This window comes from Schistocerca nitens, chromosome 11, assembly GCF_023898315.1.
Source record: "Schistocerca nitens isolate TAMUIC-IGC-003100 chromosome 11, iqSchNite1.1, whole genome shotgun sequence".
Classification (NCBI taxonomy): domain Eukaryota; kingdom Metazoa; phylum Arthropoda; class Insecta; order Orthoptera; family Acrididae; genus Schistocerca; species Schistocerca nitens.
Genome location: NC_064624.1, coordinates 117,898,006 through 117,904,519, shown reverse-complemented (window position 1 = coordinate 117,904,519; position 6,514 = coordinate 117,898,006).

Below are 6,514 nucleotides of genomic sequence, written 5' to 3'. Positions count from 1 at the left end.
TTAGGGCCCCAAAGATGTAAGTTCTTGAAGTGTTGAAGGTGACACTGAACTTTCTGTGATAAACTGTAGATGGGAAAGGACACACATAATTTTGGATACAGACAGACCTCCTTCTGCAAGTACAGATATTTTTTAGCTCATCTCTATCAGTTGCTTGTAAAGAGAGATAGTAAGTACTCAGGGAAAATGGCTGCATAATTATGCTGATAATTGTTTACCGACTTATAAATTCTTATCTAACAAAAACAGTTTTCACTGTTAAGAATGGTGAGTGGCACACACAGATCTGTGTGCACTGATATCTAATACAGGGTACCCTGGGCTTTGTACTGGGCTGCCTTCTTTTGTTGACTTTTTATGTAAATGACAAAATACTGCTCCCCAAATTCAAAAATAGTTCTGTATACTGATGCTACATCCATTGCGTGCAGCATAAAGCTCATGTGCAACTACAAATACTATGAAACTGCATCACAAATTAAACAGTTCAGTATTTAAATGAAAGTAATCTCACTGTCAACACAAGGTAACAGCAGTAATGGATTTTAATCCCAGAAGACATGTTTTGAAATTCAGTTGTGCTCTGAAACTGATATTGCCATCAAAACAAAATATATAAAAATTGTGGGAGTAACAACACTGGGATACATACGTTCTCTCACTGGCAAGTAAACTGGCTTAAAATGTATTTGTGATAAATATGTAGAGCAAATACCAAAAGAATACCCACATATTGTGGTCTGCTTATCATATGTCAGTGTACTCTAGTATAAAGTATGGATTAGAAGTATGGGCTGCCAAACACAAGCAAATCTTCATAAGCTTTTAAAGTTGGAGTAGAAGGCTGTAAGAATAATTTGAGGTGCAGAACTAAGAGACTCGTGCTGTGTTCAATTCCCTAAAGTTGGGATATTAACTGTTATGAATTTGTACTCTGATCAGCCAGAATGTTATGGCCACCTATCTAATACCCAGTATGTTCACCTTTGGCATGGGTAGCTGCAGTGATGCACTATGGCACGGAAGCATTGAGGCACTGGTAGGTCTTTCAAGGGAGTTGACCCCCCTTATGCGCACACAGGTCACCTAATTCCCGCAAATTCCGGGGAGAAGGGCGGTGAGCTCCGATGCCACGGTCAATCTCATCCCAGATGTGCTCGATCGAGTTAAAATTTGGCTATCTGGGGAGCCAGCACATTAATTGGAACTTGCTACTGTGTTCCTTGAACCACTCCTGGTGTTGTGACATGATGCATTATCTGATTGAAAAATGCCTCTGCTGTCAGGAAGCACGATTGTCCTGAAGGGGTGTACGTGTGCAACCAGTGTACGACACTCCTCGGCCATCGTGGTGCCTCCCACAAGCTCCACTGAACCTATGGATGCCCATAGCATAATGGGGGTGCAGCTAACTTGTCTGCATCCCGCAGTACATCTACATCTACATCTACATTCATACTCCGCAAGCCACCCAACGGTGTGTGGCGGAGGGCACTTTACGTGCCACTGTCATTACCTCCCTTTCCTGTTCCAGTCGCGTATGGTTCGCGGGAAGAACGACTGTCTGAAAGCCTCCGGGCGCGCTCTATCAGGTATCGCGGAGCTGTTCCCCCGGAGGATGACAGATTTGCGCCCTCCCACTGGCATGAAGAAGGTGTCGGGACTCACCAGAACATGAAGTGCTTTGCCAGTGCACAAATTTCCGGTGCCGATGGTCCTGTGCCCATTTCAGTCACACTTGCCAATGTCGTGGTGTCAAGCTGGGCATACGCCTGGGTCGTCAGCTGCCGCGCCCCATCATTAGGAGTGTTGTGTGCACTGTGTCTTCAGACACACACGCACTCTGCCCAGGACTAAAGTCTGACATTCGTACCGCCAGTCTGCCACCTGTCGCGTTTTACTAGTCTGGCCAGCCTACACTGTCCGACATTTCTACTGAGGGGTGGCCGTCCAACCCCATGACGCCTGGACTTGGTTTCACCACATGTTGAAGACACACACCGCAGCACTCCCCGAACACCCGACAAGACGTGCAATTTCCAAAATGCTTAGGTTGCGCCTCCAGGCCATCACAATCTGCCCTTGGAGAAACTCAGACAGATGTGTCTGACTAAGAGTCATTACTCACCAGGTGACGCTGCTATTGCCTGGATGAGGATTATACTGATAGTAGGTTTATGATCATAATGTTCTGGCTGATCAGTGTATGGTTTTAAACCGATTATGTTGCCCCGAGCTCTTAATCTCAATGTAAATTCTGACCTGGACAAACACAATACCAGAAACATAGATTAGTTTCATCTCATAAGCCACCAAACTGCACTTTATCAGAGAAACCTACTATATACAGGATTGATGCTTGTCAATTCAGTCAGATCACTCTCCACTGCAAAATTTAAAGCCAAACTAGAAAGAATATTTATCACCAACCCACACTAGCCACTGGATGAGTATATCTGTTTTGCATGGAATAAAGGCATTTTAGTATAAGCCTCGTTATGTATGTTGAGCATCATTTAATAGAAACACTTTATTATCCAGTATTAGTTTTAAGTTATTTCTTAAATAACTAATGTAATAAATTTGATCCCAGTTGAAATCAAACAGTCGAAACTTCAGGCTGGAATATCAACAATATGAGGAAAAGGTAGATCGCTGCTCACCATAAAGAAGACATGTTGAGTTGTCAACAGGCGCAACAAGAGGACATGAAGCATTACCTTTCTGCCAAAGCCTTATTCAGAAAATGAAACACACATACACAGTCATTCATTCACAGTGTGTGTGTGTGTGTGTGTGTGTGTGTGTGTGTGTGTGTGTGTGTGTGTGTTATCTTTTTTTAAAACGAAGAAGGCTTTGGTTTAAAGTGTCTTTTTATTATGCCTGTCCTGTCTGTATCTGAACGTGTCGTATTTTTAGTGACTAGTAATCTGTATTTTCCTTATATATCTTAGCTGTTAAGGTGAAAGGCTCTTCCTTCAAATGAAGTCTCACCTACAAGCAAATTACTTTTAGACCTGTGCCTTATTGTATCAAAGTTTGTTTAAAAAATGTCCGTATGTGTAGCCCTATGGTATTAACTCATGAATTAAGCGAAATGATCCTTGTATCGTAAGATGATGAATAAAGTTCTTGTCATTATAATTACTATTACTATTATTATTATTACTGAAGAGAACCATTTATCTGTCACATTTCTAAATGACGAAACCATTTTGAGAAACCACTGTAGGCTGTCTGTGTTATTATGCAAGATGCCTTTATTGCATTACTGGCCAGTTTTGGTCTTTGGCCAGTTTCAAATGTTGGTGATGTGTGTGTCACAATGTGTAACCAGTTTCATGCTATGTGGACACACATATACAACAGATGTTGTACGTAGAAACACAACCAACAACAAGCTTCTTGGTCCTCATAAATTCATGTAACACATCAACATTAACATATCTGTTCACTTACTTTCATTTCATTATGAGAATGTAACACCACGAGAAATCTCTCAAGCAAGATGGTGTCAGTCTCACCATCCTAAAACATAAATGGTGTAGTCATAAACTTCCTTGCAGTAAACATGGCCAATCTGGTGGTACTAGTTACAGGTTAAATAGTTAGGCCTGATGAGTTGGCAGGCATTTGTCAAAACAATAAAATACAAGGAAGTGAATGGGTGCACTGAAATCAAAGAACCATCTGAAAGTAAAGGGTAAGTATACCTGAAGTAAAGATGCACTTCAATGTCAAATACAGAAAATAAATTCTGTCTAATAATTGGAATATATTTTCAAATCTCATGTATTCTAAAAACCACTGAACTTTCATGTTAAGTCAATAATATATTTGCCTCAATAAACACAGGCATATTATTGTACATACATTTTCAAGAAAAATGTTCTGGATGCCAGAATTGTACAAAAGTCCTTGCATCTCACCAAATACAGTGATAAACTGCCACATGAGAGTTTAAATGATTTTTTTGAGAGTTCTCTGTTCAAATGGCTCTGAGCACTATGGGACTCAACTGCTGAGGTCATTAGTCCCCTAGAACTTCGAACTAGTTAAACCTAACTAACCTAAGGACATCACAAACATCCATGCCCGAGGCAGGATTCGAACCTGCGACCGTAGCGGCCTTGCGGTTCCAGACTGCAGCGCCTTTAACCGCACGGCCACTTAGGCCGGCAGAGTTCTCTGTAAAGTGATCTTTATCACAGTATTAATTCATTCTATAGAATTTCTGGGAGCGCTGTGTCTAAACTCTTCTTGTTATTTCAATGGCTTATATGAATCATCTGCGATGTATTTTTAAATACACTAAAGATAGCAAAAAATTTTAAAATGATTTAATTTTAAAAAAGGTAAAAAACAAACAATGGCAGGAAAATGAACCAGAACAAATAAAGTTGGATTTTCCAGGAACAAAGTACTATTATTTCTAAGTTGTGAGTATTTTTAATGATTTATTTTTTAATAAACATACATGGAAATGAGGTGGAATGTAAAATTTTAATCACCAGCATTGCTGCAGATAGTTGACTAAATGTTAAACAAGCAATAACAGGTAAGTGACAGAGAAATATTGTAACTGGAACACAGCAGCTGTTTTGAGATGCAAGATACATAAATATAGTGATAAGTTATTGCAGCTTACAGTCCCTGTTTGGTTTAATTTTCAAACTGAAGTCACTCAAGAGGTCCATAGTGATTATACTAGTAACTGAGTGTGTTCCTATTACCATTTTGAGTCACTAATAACAAGAACCCAATTTTAATCGAAATTTTCTTATTAATGCATTTTAGGCAATGCCCATCTTTAGAATACCTGTCAAAAAACATTACAGCTGCCATACATGTACAATTTATGTATGACACATTAAGAGCAAACATATGGGTTCATCAACAAACAAGTTTGCATACGACAGAAAAACTTAATTTCAGAATATCATGTCACGTATTATCTATTGTAACACTGGTGCTCAATTGACAGTGCTATGCCATTACAAAATTAGCTATCATAACATACCACGAGGTAGCATGATTGTAGAGGCGCTGGGACCTTGTGCCAAATTTTAAGGGACAGTTAACAAAATCAAATATAAAATAACTAAACCACGGTAAAGGGTTTTTTCCTTTATGAAAACTTTCCTCAAAGGAAGCAAAGTTGTGACCTTGTACAAATGACAGCCAGCAATCTGTAGCATTGGCAAACTTAAAATACAGAAGGGAGACCTACTGTAAGTGCATAACGTGTTGCAAAAACACATAGCAAGGCAAAAGTGAAATTTGTTCATAGTGCATAAACATATTATCAAATTATGGCAACTGTATATAGATATGTATTTCCAATAATATTATTTACAATCGATGCGTAAGTCTGGATCAGAAGAAGCATGGATGAATATGCATGGTATGGATAGGAGGATTGTGGAGGAGCATAACTGCACTAACAAAGTCACAGTGCAAAAAAAGTCTTAAAATTTACAAACACCAAAAATGCAATGGAGAGCAGCAATAATGAAACTTCCTGGCAGATTAAAACTGTGTGCCGGACCGAGACTCGAACTTGGGACCTTTGCCTTTCGCGGGCAAGTGCTCTACCATTCTGGAAACATCCCCCAGGCGGTGGCTAAGCCATATCTCCGCAATATCCTTTCTTTCAGGAGTGCTAGTTCTGCTAGGTTCGCAGGAGAGCTTCTGTAAAGTTTGGAAGGTAGGAGGCGAGGTACTGGCGAAAATAAAGCTGTGAGGACGAGGCGTGAGTCGTGCTTGGGTAGCTCAGTAGTAGAGCACTTGCCCGCGAAAGGCAAAGGTCCCGAGTTAGAGTCTCGGTCCGGCACACAGTTTTAATCTGCCAGGAAGTTTCATATGAGCGCACACTCTGCTGCAGAGTGAATATCTCATTCAGCAGCAATAATATTAACTAGGCCTTAGAAGAGATCATGTACTGCAACTTTAAATATAAGAAAATGACATGCATTTGAATACACCATGAATAGCATTAAAATTACAGTACTGTTTTTCATATCTGATAAGAAATTATCTATTCTATCAGTTAAACACAAATCACTCATCCTGGTTAAAAGAAACACAAATTTATTTTTACAATGATTACTGGTGGGATGCACAAATGAGGGTAGAAGAGCAAGAAAAAAAAGGTGGAGTTGATTGTGGGTGATTAAATGGAAAATGATCATGCATGATCAAAGGAAAACGTAAACAGAAAATAGACTGAAGCTGTGGCAGGAAGGGGTGGGAGTTTAGGGGGGGGGGGGGGAGTTGGGACAGGGAGGCATATGAGATAAGGATAGAAGGGAATGGTGCCTTCGCCGGCCAGAGTGGCCGAGCGGTTCTGGGCACTACAGTCTGGAACCGCGCAACCGCTACGGTCGCAGGTTCGAATCCTGCCTTGGGCATGGATGTGTGTGATGTCCTTAGATTAGTTAGGTTTAAGTAGTTCTAAGTTCTAGGGGACTGATGATCTCAGAAGTTAAGTCCCATAGTGCTCAGAGCCATTTTT